Raw genomic sequence first — 16,086 nt, 5'->3', positions numbered from 1 at the left:
AAGTCCCTGTGCTTAGGGACAAAACGTTCAGCCAGAAACTGAATCAGAAGTTTCATTCAGTTCTCAAAGTGCTTCCAGAGTTATGAGCCCAATTTACAGAAGAGAACAGAAACTGGAGTTTACAAAGACTAGAAAACCTGTTCGAGGCAGCAGGTCCTGGAGGGTCTGACTTGGGGCACAGACCCACAACTGATGGCTCTAAAGCCTGAGCCTGGACTCCAGCAATTAATGTTCCAGACTAGTGGTTTTTGGACTTGTTGCCACTTTAAAAAGCCACATGTAAATGGTGTCCCCAAACTTTTCAAGGTACACAAACACATGTCCAATCAATTTTTTCAATTCTCCCTTCCTCTTCTATATAGATATTCAATTCTTAGAAGGCTTAAAGTCTCATCCCTTGGGAACTACAGAGAGCCCCAGCCACATCTGAGAAACACAGCTCATTTTCCTGTAAGTTTCACAGATGTCTCTTTTCACTCAGGTACTACACTCTGCCAAGGAGGAAATAATGCCTGTGTGCTTTCCAAGCTTATGAAAATCCTACCTGAATATCAAAAGAACAAACTCAGCACCACTGTCTTTGTTCAATGCCCCCTGTGCCCCCAAATGAATGCATTTGTTTGGGCTTTCTTAGCAGCTTCTGATGTAAGACACCATGCTTCAAAGTTTGGAGAGAAAACAGTGGAATATGGCTATAAAAGGATTATGACAACCCAAGGCTTCAAATGACAAGTGGGGTACCTGATTCTCAGGGATCCCCTACCCTTGGGGAATGTCCACCTGTGTCCATCCCTGACTCTGTTAGTTGTGGCAAATGGAGTGGACTCTCCTAGAGGTAAGGAGACAGGAAAGTGCCATGTTGAAAGAAAGGCACATAACAGACCAATATCCCTGACAAACATGGATGCAAAAATTCTCACCAAAATACTAGGCAATAGGATCCAACAATACATTAAGATCCAATAATACAGGGAGAGAGTGGTGGGTGGGGTTATAGACATTGGGGAGGGTATGTGCTATGGTGAGTGCTATGAAGTGTGTAAACCTGGCGATTCACAGACCTGCACCCCTGGGGCTAATAATACATTATATGTTTATAAAAAAATAATAAAAATTATTAGAAAAAAGATCTAACAATACATTAAGAAAACTGTTCACAAAAAAAAAAAAAAAGAAAGAAAGAAAGAAAGAAAAAGAAAAAGACTGTTCACCACAACCAAGTAGGATTTATTCTTGGGCTGCAAGGTGGTTCAACATCTGCAAATCAGTCAAGATACATCGCAATAAAAGAAAGGATAAGACCCATACAATCCTCTCAATTGATGCAGAAAAAGCATTTGATAAAATACAGCATCCTGGGGCACCTGGGTGGCTCAGTGGGTTAAAGCCTCTGCCTTCGGCTCAGGTCATGATTCCATGGTCCTGGGAAAGAGCCCCGCATCGGGCGGGGTGGGGGGGGGGGGGTCCATGCTCAGCAGGGAGCCTGCTTCCCTTCCTCTCTCTCTGACTGCTGCTCTGCCTACTTGTGATCTCTGTCAAATAAATAAATAAATCTTTAACAAACAAAAAACAAAAAACAAAAAAAAAACCAAAATACAGCATCCTTTCTTAAAACTCTCCACAGTGATAAAGGGAATATACCTCAATATCATAAAAGCCACTAATGAAAAGCCCACAGAGATTATCATTCTCAATGGGGAAAAACTGAGAGCTTTTCCCCTGAAGTCAGGAACACGACAGTGATGCCCACTCTCAACTACTGTTGTTCAACATAGTGCTAGAAGTCCTAGCCTCAGCAATCATAAATAAAAAGAAATAAAAGACATCCAAATCAGCAAAGAAGTCAAACTCTCACTCTTTGCAGATGACATGATATTCAATGTGGACAACCCAAAAGACTCTAACCAAGAATTGCTATAACTCATACAGGAATTCAGCAAATCAGCTGCATTTCTATAGACTAACAATGAGACAGAACAAAGAGAAATTAAGGACTTAATCCAAATTCTAATTGCACCAAAAACTGTAAGATACTTGGGAATAAACCTAACCAAAGAAGAAAGGACTTATACTCTGAAAACTACAGAACACTTATGGAAGAAATTGAGGAGGACACAAAGAAATGGAAAAACATTCCATGCTCATTGCAATACTGGGTATATACCCCAAAGATACAGATGTAGTGAAAAGAAGGGCCATCTGTACCCCAATGACAGGCTACAGAACATGTCTCAATATATATTTTTAATTAACATACAATGTATTATTCGCTCCAGGGGTACAGGTCTGTGAATCATCAGGCTTACACATTTCATAGCACTCACCATAACACATGCCCTCCCCAATGTCAATAACCCAGCCCCCCTATCCCTACCTCTCCACTCCCCAGCAACTGTTTGTTTCATGAGATTAAGAGTCTCTTATGGTTTGTCTCCCTCTCATCTTGTTTCATTTTTTCCTTCCCTACCCCCAATAAACCCCTGCCCTGCCTCTCAAATTCCTCACATCAGAGATCATATGTAACTATCCTCCTCTGATTGACTTATTTCACTCAGCACAATACCCTCTAGTTCCATCCATGTTGTTGCAAATGACAAGATTTCATTTCTTTTCTTTTTTTTTAAGATTTTATTTATTTATTTGACAGACAGAGATCACAAGTAGGCAGAGAGGCAGGCAGAGAGAGAGGGGAAGGGAAGCAGGCTCCCTGCTGAGCAGAGAGCCCGATGCAGGGCTCAATCCTAGGACCCTGGGATCGTGACCTGAGCCGAAGGCAGAGGCTTTAACCCACTGAGCCACCCAGGCGCCCCAAGATTTCATTTCTTTTTATGGCTACATAGTATTCCGTGGTGTGTGTGTGTGTGTGTGTGTGTGTGTGTGTGTATATATATATATATATATATATATATATATATATATATATCTCACATATTTTTTATCCATTTATCTGTTGTTGAACACCTAGGCTCTTTCCACAGTTTGGAGATTGTGGACATTGCTGCTATAAACATTTGGGTGCACATGTCCCTTCGGATCACTACATTTGTATATTTAGGTTAAATACCCAATAGTGCCATTGCTGGGTCATTGGGTAGCTCTATTTTCAACTTTTTGAGGAACCTCCATGCTGTTTTCCAGAGTGGCTGCACCAGCTTGCATTTCACCAACAGTGTAGGAGGGTTCCCCTTTCGCCGCATCCTCGCCAGCATCTGTCATTTCCGGACTTGTTCATTTTAGCCATTCTGACTGGTGTGCGGTGGTATCTCATTGTGGTTTTGATTTGTATTTCCCTGATACTGAGTGATGTGGAGCACTTTTTCATGTGTCTGTTGGCCACTTGGATGTCTTCTTTGCAGAAATGTCTATTCATATTTTCTGCCCATTTCTTGATTGGATTATTTGTTCTTTGGGTGTTGAGTTTGCTAAGTTCTTTATAGATTTTGGATACTAGCCCTTTATCTGATATGTCGTTTGTGAGTATCTTCTCCCATTTTGTCAGTTGTCTTTTGGTTTTGTTGACTCTTTCCTTTGCTGTGCAAAAGGTTTTGATCTTGATGAAGTCCTAATAGTTCATTTTTGCCCTTGCTTCCCTTGTCTTTGGCGATGTTCCTAGGAAGAAGTTGCTGTAGCTGAGGTCGGAGATTGCTGGCTGTGGTCTCCTCAAGGATTTTGATGAATTCCTGTCTCAGAATGAGGTCTTTCATCCATTTTGAATCTATTTTTGAGTATGATGTAAGGAAATGGTCCAGTTTCATTCTTCTGCATGTGACTGTCCAATTTTCCCAACACCATTTGTTGAAGAGACTGTCTTTTTTCCATTGGGCATTCTTTCCTGCTTTGTCGAAGAATTAGTTGACCATAGAGTTGAGGGTCTATTTCTGGGCTCTCTATTCTGCTCCATTGATCTATGTGTCTATTTTTGTGCCAGTACCATACTGTCTTGATTACTGCTTTGTAATAAGGCTTGAAGTCTGGAATAGTGATACCACCAACTTGTTTTTCTTTTTCAACATTCCTCTGGCTATTTGGGGTCTTTTCTGGTTCCATATAAATTTTACCATTATTTGCTCCATTTCTTTGAAAAAAAATTGATGGTATTTTGATAGGGATTGTGTTAAATGTGTAGATTGCTTTAGGTAGCATAGACATTTTCACAATATTTGTTCTTCCAATCTGTGATCATGGAACATTTTTCCATTTCTTTGTGTCTTCCTCAATTTCTTTCATGAGTACTTGACAGTTTCCTGAGTATAGATTCTTTGCCTCTTTGGTTAGGTTTATTCCTAGGTGTCTTATGGTTTTGGGTGCATTTGTAAATGGGATCGACTCCTTACTTTCCTTCTTCTGTCTTGTTGGTGTATAGAAATGCAACTGAGTTCTGTGCATTGATTTTATATCCTGACACTTTACTGAATTCCTGTATGCGTTCTAGCAGTTTTGGAGTGGAGTCTTTTGGGTTTTATGTAGAATAAAGTATCAAATCATCTGCAAAGAGTGAAAGTTTGACTTCTTTGCTGATTCAGATGTCTTTAATTTATTTTTGTTGTCTGATTACTGAGGCTAGGACTTCTAGTATTATGTTGAATAGCAGTATAGCAGATATCCTGCTATATAGCAGATATCCCCATAGCAGATATCCCTGCTATGATCCTGACCTTAGGGGAAAAGCTCTCAGTTTTTCCCCATTGAGAATAATATTCACTGTGGATTTTTCATAGATGGCTTTTATGATATTGAGGTATGTATCCTCTATCCCTACACTTTGAAGAGCTTTGATCATGAAAGGATGCTGTACTTTGTCAAATGCTTTTCAGCATCTATTGAGAGGATCATATGGTACTTGTTCTTTATTAATGTATTGTATCACATTGATTGATTTGTGGATATTGAACCAAACTTGCAGCCCAGGAATAAATCTCTCTTAGTTGTGGTGAATAATCCTTTTAATGTACTGTTGGATCCTATTGGCTAGTATTTTGGTGAGAATTTTTGCATCCTTGTTCATCAAGGATATATATTTTAAAAGATCACAAAGTATATATTCTGATTACAATGGAATGAAACTAGAAGTTAACAGGAAAAGGAAAGCTAGAAAATTCCCAAATACCTGGAAACTAAACACCACACTTCTAAAAAAAACCATTTTATTTATTTGCGATAGAACAAGAGTGAAAGGATCTGAGACAGAACAAGAGAGAGAGCATGGGGCAAAGAGAGAAACAGACTCCCCTGTTGAGCAGGGAGCCCAATGTAGGGCTTGATCCCAGGACTCTGAGATCATGACCTGAGCCAAAGGCAGACTTAACCAACTGAGCCACCCAGGTGCCCCTAAATACCACACTCTTAAAACAACCAATGGGTCATAAAAGAAATCAAAAGGGAAATCAGAAAGTATCTTGTGACAAATGAAAATGAAAACACAATATATCAAAACTTATGGAATGCAGTTAAAGCAGTACCAATAAGGGAAATTATACCTGTAAATGCTTACGTTAAAAGAGAAGATTTCAAACCAATGACCTAACTGTATACCTTAAGAAACTAGAAAAAGTACAACTTATTTATTTTTAAATATTTTTTTTTAAATTTTTTTATAAACATGTATTTTTTTTCCCAGGGGTACAGGTCTGTGAATCGCCAGGTTTACACACTTCACAGCACTCACCATAGCACATACACTCCCCAATGTCCATAACCCCACCCCACCTCTCCCAAGCCCCCTCCCCCCAGCAACCCTCAGTTTGTTTTGTGAGATTAAGAGTCACTTATGGTTTCTCTCCCTCCCAATCCCAACTTGCTTCATTTACTCTTCTCCTACCCCCTTAACCCCCCATGTTGCATCTCTTCTCCCTCATATCAGGGAGATCATATGATAGTTGTCTTTCTCTGATTGACTTATTTCGCTAAGCATGATACCCTCTAGTTCCAACCACGTCGTCACAAATGGCAAGATTTCATTTCTTTTGATGGCTGCATAGTATTCCATTGTGTATATATATCACCTCTTCTTTATCCATTCGTCTGTTGATGGATATCTAGGTTCTTTCCATAGTTTGGCTATTGTAGACATTGCTGCTATAAACATTCGGGTGCACGTGCCCCTTCGGATCACTACGTTTGTATCTTTAGGGTAAATACCCAGCAGTGCAATTGCTGGGTCATAGGGTAGTTCTATTTTCAACATTTTGAGGAACCTCCATGCTGTTTTCCAGAGTGGTTGCACCAGCTTGCATTCCCACCAGCAGTGTAGGAGGGTTCCCCTTTCTCCGCATCCTCGCCAGCATCTGTCATTTCCAGATTTGTTCATTTTAGCCATTCTGACTGGTGTGAGGTATCTCATTGTGGTTTTTGATTTGTATTTCCCCGATGCCGAGTGATATGGAGCACTTCTTCATGTGTCTGTTGGCCACTTGGATGTCTTCTTTGCAGAAATGTCTGTTCATGTCTTCTGCCCATTTCTTGATTGGATTATTTGTTCTTTGTGTGTTGAGTTTGCTAAGTTCTTTATAGATTCTGGACACTAGCCCTTTATCTGATATGTTGTTTGCAAATATCTTCTCCCATTCTGTCAGTTGTCTTTTGGTTTTGTTAACTGTTTCCTTTGCTGTGCAAAAGCTTTTGATCTTGATGAAATCCCAATAGTTCATTTTTGCCCTTGCTTCCCTTGCCTTTGGCGATGTTCCTAGGAAGATGTTGCTGCGGCTGAGGTCGAAGAGGTTGCTGCCTGTGTTCTCCTCAAGGATTTTGATGGATTCCTTTCTCACATTGAGGTCCTTCATCCATTTTGAGTCTATTTTCGTGTGTGGTGTAAGGAAATGATCCAATTTCATTTTTCTGCATGTGGCTATCCAATTTTCCCAACACCATTTATTGAAGAGGCTGTCTTTTTTCCATTGGACATTCTTTCCTGCTTTGTCGAAGATTAGTTGACCATGGAGTTGAGGGTCTATTTCTGGGCTCTCTATTCTGTTCCATTGATCTATGTGTCTGTTTTTGTGCCAGTACCATGCTGTCTTGATGATGACAGCTTTGTAGTAGAGCTTGAAGTCCGGAATTGTGATGCCACGAACTTTGGCTTTCTTTTTCAATATTCCTTTGGCTATTCGAGGTCTTTTCTGGTTCCATATAAATTTTAGGATTATTTGTTCCATTTCTTTGAAAAAAAAAATGGATGGTACTTTGATAGGAATTGCATTAAATGTGTAGATTGCTTTAGGTAGCATAAACATTTTCACAATATTTATTCTTCCAATCCAGGAGCATGGAACATTTTTCCATTTCTTTGTGTCTTCCTCAATTTCTTTCATGAGTACTTTATAGTTTTCTGTGTATAGATTCTAAGTCTCTTTGGTTAGGTTTATTCCTAGGTATCGTATAGTTTTGGGTGCAATTGTAAATGGGATTGACTCCTTAATTTCTCTTTCTTCTATCTTGTTGTTGGTGTAGAGAAATGCAACTGATTTCTGTGCATTGATTTTATATCCTGACACTTTACTGAATTCCTGTACCAGTTCTAGCAGTTTTGGAGTGGCGTCTTTTGGGTTTTCCACATATAGTATCATATCATCTGCGAAGAGTGATCGTTTGACTTCTTCTTTGCCGATTTGGATGCCTTTAATTTCTTTTTGTTGTCTGATTGCTGAGGCTAGGACTTCTAGTACTATGTTGAATAGCAGTGGTGATAACAGACATCCCTGCCGTGTTCCTGACCTTAGCGGAAAAGCTTTCAGTTTTTCTCCATTGAGAATGATATTTGCGATGGGTTTTCATAGATGGCTTTGATGATATTGAGGTATGTGCCCTCTATTCCTACACTTTGAAGAGTTTTGGTCAGGAAGGGATGCTGTACTTTGTCAAATGCTTTTTCAGCATCTATGGAGAGTATCATATGGTTCTTGTTCTTTCTTTTATTGATGCGTTGTATCACATTGATTGATTTGCGGATGTTGAACCAACCTTGCAGCCCTGGAATAAATCCCACTTAGTCGTGGTGAATAATCCTTTTAATGTACTGTTGAATCCTATTGGCTAGTATTTTGGTGAGAATTTTTGCATCTGTGTTCATCAAGGATATTGGTCTGTAGTTCTCTTTTTTGATGGGATCCTTGTCTGGTTTTGGGATCAAGGTGATGCTGACCTCATAAAATGAGTTTGGAAGTTTTCCTTCCATTTCTATTTTTTGGAACAGTCTCAGGAGAATAGGAATTAGTTCTTCTTTAAATGTTTGGTAGAATTCCCCCAGGAAGCCGTCTGGCCCTGGGCTTTTGTTTGTTTGGAGATTTTTGATGACTGTTTCAATCTCCTTACTGGTTATGGGTCTGTTCAGGCTTTCTATTTCTTCCTGGTTCAGTTGTGGTAGTTTATATGTCTCTAGGAATGCATCCATTTCTTCCAGATTGTCAAATTTGTTGGCATAGAGTTGTTCATAATATGTTCTTATAATTGTATTTCTTTGGTGTTAGTTGTGATCTCTCCTCTTTCATTCATGATTTTATTTATTTGGGTCCTTTCTCTTTTCTTTTTGATAAGTCTGGCCAGGGGTTTATCAATCTTATTAATTCTTTCAAAGAACCAGCTCCTAGTTTCGTTGATTTGTTCTATTGTTTTTTTGGTTTCTATTTCATTGATTTCTGCTCTGATCTTTATGATTTCTCTTCTCCTGCTGGGTTTAGGGTTTCTTTCTTGTTCTCTCTCCAGCTCCTTTAGGTGTAGGGTTAGGTTGTGTACCTGAGACCTTTCTTGTTTCTTGAGGAAGGCTTGTACCACTATATAGTTTCCTCTCAGGACTGCCTTTGTTGTGTCCCACAGATTTTGAACTGCTGTATTTTCATTATCATTTGTTTCCATGAATTTTTTCAATTCTTCTTTAATTTCCTGGTTGACCCATTCATTCTTTAGAAGGATGCTGTTGAGTCGCCATGTATTTGGGTTCTTTCCAAATTTCCTCCTGTGATTCAGTTCTAGCTTCAGAGCATTGTGGTCTGAAAATATGCAGGGAATGATCCCAATCTTTTGATACCAGTTGAGACCTGATTTAGGACTGAGGATGTGATCTATTCTGGAGAATGTTCCATGTGCACTAGAGAAGAATGTGTATTCTGTTGCTTTGGGATGAAATGTTCTGAATATATTTGTGATATCCATCTGGTCCAGTGTGTCATTTAAGGCCTTTATTTCCTTGTTGATCTTTTGCTTGGATGATCTGTCTATTTCAGTGAGGGGAGTGTTAAAGTCCCCTACTATTATTGTATTATTGTTGATGTGTTTCTTTGCTTTTGTTATTAATTGGTTTATATAGTTGGCTGCTCCCACGTTCGGGGCATAGATATTTACAATTGTTAGATCTTCTTGTTGGACAGATCCTTTGAGTATGATATAGTGTCCTTCCTCATCTCTTATTACAGTCTTTGGCTTAAAATCTAATTGATCTGATATAAGGATTGCCACTCCTATTTCTTCTGATGTCCATTAGCATGGTAAATTCTTTTCCACCCCCTCACTTTAAGTCTGAAGGTGTCTTCGGGTTTAAAATGAGTTTCTTTTAGGCAACATATAGATGGGTTTTGTTTTTTTATCCATTCTGATACCCTGTGTCTTTTGATTGGGGCATTTAGCCCATTAACATTCAGGGTAACTATTGAGAGGTATGAATTTAGTGCCATTCTATTGCCTGTAAAGTGACTGTTATTATATATTGTTTCTGTTCCTTTCTGATCTACTACTTTTAGGCTCTCTCTTTGCTTAGAGGACCCCTTTCAATATTTCCTGTAGAGCTGGCTTGGTGTTTGCAAATTCTTTCAGTTTTTGTTTGTCCTGGAAGCTTTTAATCTCTCCTTCTATTTTCAATGATAGCCTAGCTGGATATAGTATTCTTGGCTGCATGTTTTTCCTCATTTAGTGCTCTGAATATATCATGCCAGCTCTTTCTGGCCTGCCAGGTCTCTGTGGATAAGTCTGCTGCCAATCTAATATTTTTACCATTGCATGTTACAGACTTCTTCTCCCGGGCTGCTTTCAGGATTTTCTCTTTGTCACTAAGACTTGTAAATTTTACTATTAGGTGACGGGGTGTGGACCTATTCTTATTGATTTTGAGGGGGGTTCTCTGAACCTCCTGGATTTTGACGCTTGTTCCCTTTGCCATATTGGGGAAATTCTCTCCAATACTTCTCTCCAATATACCTTCTGCTCCCCTCTCTCTTTCTTCTTCTTCTGGAATCCCAATTATTCTAATGTTTTTTCGTCTTATGGTGTCACTTATCTCTCGAATTCTGCCCTTGTGGTCCAGTAGCTGTTTGTCCCTCTTTTGCTCAGCTTCTTTATTCTCTGTCATTTGGTCTTCTAGATCGCTAATTCTTTCTTCTGCCTCATTTATCCTAGCAGTGAGAGCCTCCAGTTTTTGATTGCACCTCATTAATAGCTTTTTTTATTTCAACTTGATTAGATTTTAGTTCTTTTATTTCTCCAGAAAGGGCTTTTATATCTCCCGAGAGGGTTTCTCTAATATCTTCCATGCCTTTTTCGAGCCCATCTAGAACCTTGAGAATCGTCATTCTGAACTCTAGATCTGACGTATTACCAATGTCTGTATTGATTAGGTCCCTAGCCTTCGGTACTGACTCTCGTTCTTTTTTTTGTGGTGAATTTTTCCGCCTTGTCATTTTGTCCAGATAAGAGTATATGAAGGAACAAGTAAAATACTAAAAGGGTGGCAACAACCACAGGAAAATATGCTTTAGCCAAATCAGAAGAGATCCCAAATCGTGAGGGGGGGGAAGGGGATATAAAGAGGTTCAGAAAGAAAAAAAAAAAAAAAGAAAGAAAAAAGAAACAAATAAAAAAAGAAAACCAATAATGAAAAAATATAAAAAGGAAAAAAATATATATATATATTGGATAACCTAGTTAAAAAATGTTAAAAAAGAAAAGGGTAAAAGTTAAAAAAAAATTTAGCAGAAGAAGAGAAAAAAAAATTGAAAAAGAAAAAAAATTAAATTAACTGCAAGGCTAAAGAATCATGGGGAGAAAGCCATGAGTTCTGTGCTTTGCTTTCTCCTCCTCTGGAATTCCGCTGCTCTCCTTGGTATTGAAACTGCACTCCCCGTAAGTGAACATGGTCCTGGCTGGGTTTCTTGTTGATCTTCTGGGGGAGGGGCCTGTTGTAGTGATTCTCAAGTGTCTTTGCCCCAGGAGGAGTTGCACCGCCCTTACCAGGGGCTGGGCTGAGTAATTCGCTCGGGTTTGCTTTCGGGAGCTTTTGTTCCCTGAGCGCTTTCTGTAGAGTTCCAGAGGACGGGAATGAAGATGGCGGCCTCCCAGTCTCCGGCCCGGAGGAGCCGAGAGCCCGGGGCCCCACTCCTCAGTGCGCCCTCAGAGAACAGGGCCCAATTACTCCTGTCACCCTGGCCTCCGGCCTACTCCGGGCTGACGGAGCCTGAGACCAGTTCAAGGTAACCCCGAGCTGAGAGTCACTCCTCGGCTCTGTCTCTGTAGCCGGCTTCCCTGTTCTAATACCTGCAAGCTCTGCAACACTCAGACACCCCGATCCTTCTGTGACCCTGCGGGACCTGAGCCCACGCTGACCCCGCGTGGGCTTCACCCCGGTTAAGCCTCTGGAGCGATGTCCCTCAGCGGAACAGACTTTTAAAAGTCCTGATTTTGTGCTCCGTTGCTCCGCCGCTTGCCGGAAGCCGGCCCCTCACCCCGCGGTCTATCTTCCCGTCGCTTTGGATTCACTTCTCCGCCAGTCCTACCTTTCAGAAAGTGGTTGATTTTCTGTTTCTAGAATTGCTGTTCTTCTTCTCTTCGATCTCCCGTTGGATTTGTAGGTGTTTGCAATCTTTAGATAAGCTATCTAGCTGATCTCCCGCAACCTGAAGTAGTCTCAGCCTGCTACTTCTCCGCCATCTTGACTCCTCCCTCTCTATTTTTAAACATTTTTTAAAAATTTAAATTAAATTAGCCAACATATAGTACATCATTAGTTTCAAATGTAGTGTTCAGTAATTTATCAGTTGCATATAACATCCCATGCTCATCACATCAGGGGCCCTCCTTAATGCCCATTACTAAGTTACCCCATTCCCCCCCACCCACATATTTATTTTTAAACATTTTAAATTTTTATTTATTTATTTTTTAAGTAGCCTCCACATCCAGCATGGAGCCCAATATAGGGCTTGAACTTAGGACCCTCGGATGAAGACTTGAGTAGAAATCAAGAGTTGGATACTTAACCATTAGTTGGATGGTTAAGCTCAGTTGGATGCTGAGCCACACAGGTGCCCCCCAAAAGAATTAATTAAACACAAAGCTAGAAGAAAAGAAACAATAAAAATTAAAGCAGGATAAATAGAGGATAGAAAAACAACAGAGATATATCATGAAACCAAGAGTTTGGTTCTTTGAAAAGATCACCATAAATGAAACCTTCAGCTATCTTGACTAAGGAATAAAGAGAGAAGACTCAAATTATAACTAAAATCAGAAATGAAAGAGGAAACATTACTACTGATTTTATAGAATTAAAATGCTTATGAGAGTATTATGAACCGTTGAACACTAATAAATTGGATAACCTACATGAAATAAACAAATTCCTAGAAACATATAATCTACCAAGATGAATTATGAAGAAATAAAAATCTAAAGACACATAACTAGTAAGGCAACCAAATCAGTATTCAAAAATCTTCCAACAAAGAAAAGCCCTGGCCCAAATGAATACTGATTTGTTAGTCACCTCTGATTTTACCAAACATTTCAAGAAGAATTCCAAAATCTTCCCAAAAAATGAAGAGAAGGGACCACTTCTTAACTCATTCTATGAGGCCAGCATTACCCTAACACCAAAGCTAGACAAAGACACTACAAAAAGATACAAACCATCATTCTTTATGAATAGTGATGTAAAAATCCTCAAAAAAAAAAAAAAAAAAAAAGCATCAAACTGAATTCAGCCACAGAGTAAAGGGACCAAGTGGGATTTATTCCTGTAATACAAGGATGGTTCAAGATTTGAAAATCCATCAAGGCAAATATATCACATTAACAGAATAAAGTGGGGAGGGCGCCTCAGTGGCTCAGTCGGTTAAGTGTCCAACTTTTGATTTCAGCTCAGGTCATGATCTTGCGGTCATGAGATCTGGCCCACTGGACCCTGTGCTGAGCACAGAATCTGCCTGTCTGTCTCCCTCTGCTTCTTCTCCAGCTCTCTCTCTCTCTCTCTCTCTCTCTCACACACACACACACACACACACTCTCTCTCTCTCTCAAATAAATAAGTAAAAATAAAATCTTAAAAAAAAACACCCAGAATAAAGGGGAAAATCAATATGATCATCTCACTTGATGCAGAAAAAGCATTTAATAAAACCTGATCCTTTTCCATAATGAACACAACCAATAAACAGGAATAGGAGGAAACTACCTCAACATAATAAAGGCCATATATGAAAATCCAACAGCTAACATCATACTCAGTGGTGAAAGACTGAAAACTCTTTTACTTTAAAATCAGGACCAAGAAAGACTGTTTTCAATGCTTCCATTCAACATAGTACGGGAAGTTCTAGCCAGATCAATTAGGAAAGAAAAAGAAATAAAAGCCATCCAAATTGGGAAGGAAGAAGTAAAACTATCTGTTCATAGATTACATGATCTTATATGTAGAAAGCCCTAAAGAGGGGCGCCTGGGTGGCTCAGTGGGTTAAGCCTCTGCCTTCAGCTCAGGTCATGATCTCAGGGTCCTGGGATCGAGTCCCGCATCAGGCTCTCTGCTCAGTGGAGAGCCTGCTTCCTCCTCCTCTCTCTCTCTCTGCCTGCCTCTCTGCCTACTTGTGATCTCTCTCTGTCAAATAAATAAAATCTTAAAAATATATATATATATATTAAAAAAAAAAAAAGAAAGCCCTAAAGATGAAACAGGGAAGGAAAATAACTGTTAGAACTAATAATTTCAACAGTACATAATATCAACACACAAAAATCAGTTGTTTCCATTCATTATAATGAACAATTTGAAAAGGAAGAAAACAATTCTATTTACAATAGCATCAAAAAGAATAAAATACTTAAAAATAAAGTTAACCAAGGAAGTGAAAGCCTTGTACCCTGAACACTACAAAACATAGCTGAAAGAAAATTAAGAGTCAAACAAATAGATCCTGTGTTCATGGATGGGAACACTTAATATTGATAAAGGTATCAATACTAGCTATAGTAGTCCATAGATTCAATTCAATCCCTATAAAAATCCAAATGACTTTTTTTTTTTTTTTTTGGTAGAGACAGGGAAAAACATCCTAAAATTCATAGGAGATACAAGGAATCTCAAGGGACCCCAAATCACAAAACAATCCTGAAAAAGAACAAAGTTGGAAGCCTCATACTTCCTGATTTCAAAACATACTATAAAGCCACACTAATAAACAACTTGTGGTAGTGGTATAAAGACAGACACAAAAACAAATGGAACAGAACAGAAACCCCAGAAATAAACCTTCACATACATGATAAAATGATATTTGACAAGGGTACCAAGACCATTAATAGGGGAAAGGACAGTCTCCTTAACAAATGGTACTGGCAAAACTGGATATCCACCTAAAAAGGACTGAAGTTGGATCCTTACCTTACAGCATATGCAGAAACTAACCCAAAATGGATTGAAGACCTAAGTATAAAACCTAAAACTATATAAACTCCTAGAAGAAAATATAGTAGAAAAGCTTTGTAGCATTGAATTTGGCGATGATTTCTTGGATAAGTACCAGAAGCAAAAACAGGACAGCAAAAGCAAAAAGACAAATGTGACAATTAAAAAAACTATGCATCAACGGACACTAACAACAGAGAGAAAAGGCAACCCACAGGATAGGAGGACATATTTGCAAATCATATCTGCTCAGAGATCAATATCTGGAATATAGAGAACTAAAACTCGACAACAAAAAAACTGAACTTAATTCATAGCATGAATGCATGCAAAGCATCTGGATACACACCTCTTTAAAGATACATAAATGAGGGGCGCCTGGGTGGCTCAGTGGGTTAAGCCGCTGCCTTCGGCTCAGGTCATGATCTCAGGGTCCTGGGATCGAGTCCCATATCGGGCTCTCTGCTCAGCAGGGAGCCTGCTTCCCCCCCACCCCCCGCCTGCCTCTCCATCTACTTGTGATCTCTGTCAAATAAATAAATAAAATCTTTAAAAAAAAAAAAAAGATACATAAATGACCGGGGCGCCTGGGTGGCTCAGTGGGTTAAAGCCTCTGCCTTTGGCTCGGGTCATGATCCCAGGGTCCTGGGATTGAGCCCCATATCGGGCTCTCTGCTCAGCGGGGAGCCTGCTTCCCCTTTTCTCTCTCTGCCTGCCTCTCTGCCTACTTGTGATCTCTCTCTGTCAAATAAATAAATAAAATCTTTAAAAAAAAAAAAAGAAAAAAGATACATAAATGACGAACAAGCATATGAAAAGATGCTCAACAGCACTAATCATTAGATGTGCAAAACCACAATGACGTATCATCTCACACCCATTAGGATAGCCACTAAAGTGTTGGAAAAGGGATGGAGAAATTAGAACCTCTGTGGGATTATATATATTTTTTAAAGATTTTATTTATTTGACAGAGAGTGTGTGCATGTAAGCAGTGAGAGAAGGGGAGTGGCAGGCAGAGGGAGAGGAGAAACAGGCTTCCTGCTGAGCAAGGAGCCCAATGCCAGGCTCGATCCCAGGACTCTGGGATCATGATCTGAACCCATGGCAGATGCTTAACTGACTGAGCCACCTAGATGTCCCCCTCTGTGGGATTATAAAATGGTTGAACCACTATGGAGAATAGTACAGATGTTCCTCAAAAACTAAAAATAGAATCACCATATAGATCCAACAATCATTTCTGGGTATATATCAGAAAAAGAATTGAAAGCAGGGTCTTGAAGAGATAACTTGCATACCCATGTTCACTGCCACATTATTCACAATAGCCAAGAGATGGAAACAGCCCCAAAATCCACTGATAGATGAATGGATAAAGAAAATGTAGTGTACATACAAAATGGATTATTATTCAGCCTTAAAAAGGA

The 16,086-nt window shown here is 39.4% G+C and overlaps 1 protein-coding gene across 14 annotated transcripts in view; it reads right to left on the bottom strand.

Moving 5' to 3' along the window:
- ENTPD6 (ectonucleoside triphosphate diphosphohydrolase 6) overlaps window positions 1-16,086 on the bottom strand; it is a 47,956-nt gene that overhangs the window by 27,481 nt on the left and 4,389 nt on the right. The window contains exon 1 of one of the 14 annotated variants that reach the window (XM_032849418.1): window positions 1,365-1,382. The exons of 12 other annotated variants lie outside the window; for them this stretch is intronic. The gene's annotated coding sequence lies outside the window, so the exon portion shown is untranslated. Of the gene's footprint in view, window positions 1-741; window positions 818-1,364; window positions 1,383-16,086 lie in introns of those variants that run through there. One more of the 14 variants, XM_032849417.1, reaches the window with a different exon arrangement.

The sequence above is a fragment of the Lontra canadensis genome, unplaced genomic scaffold, assembly GCF_010015895.1.
Source record: "Lontra canadensis isolate GAN:19392208 unplaced genomic scaffold, GSC_riverotter_1.0 scaffold228, whole genome shotgun sequence".
Lineage (NCBI taxonomy): Eukaryota > Metazoa > Chordata > Mammalia > Carnivora > Mustelidae > Lontra > Lontra canadensis.
This window is presented reverse-complemented; position numbering and strand designations above follow the sequence as displayed.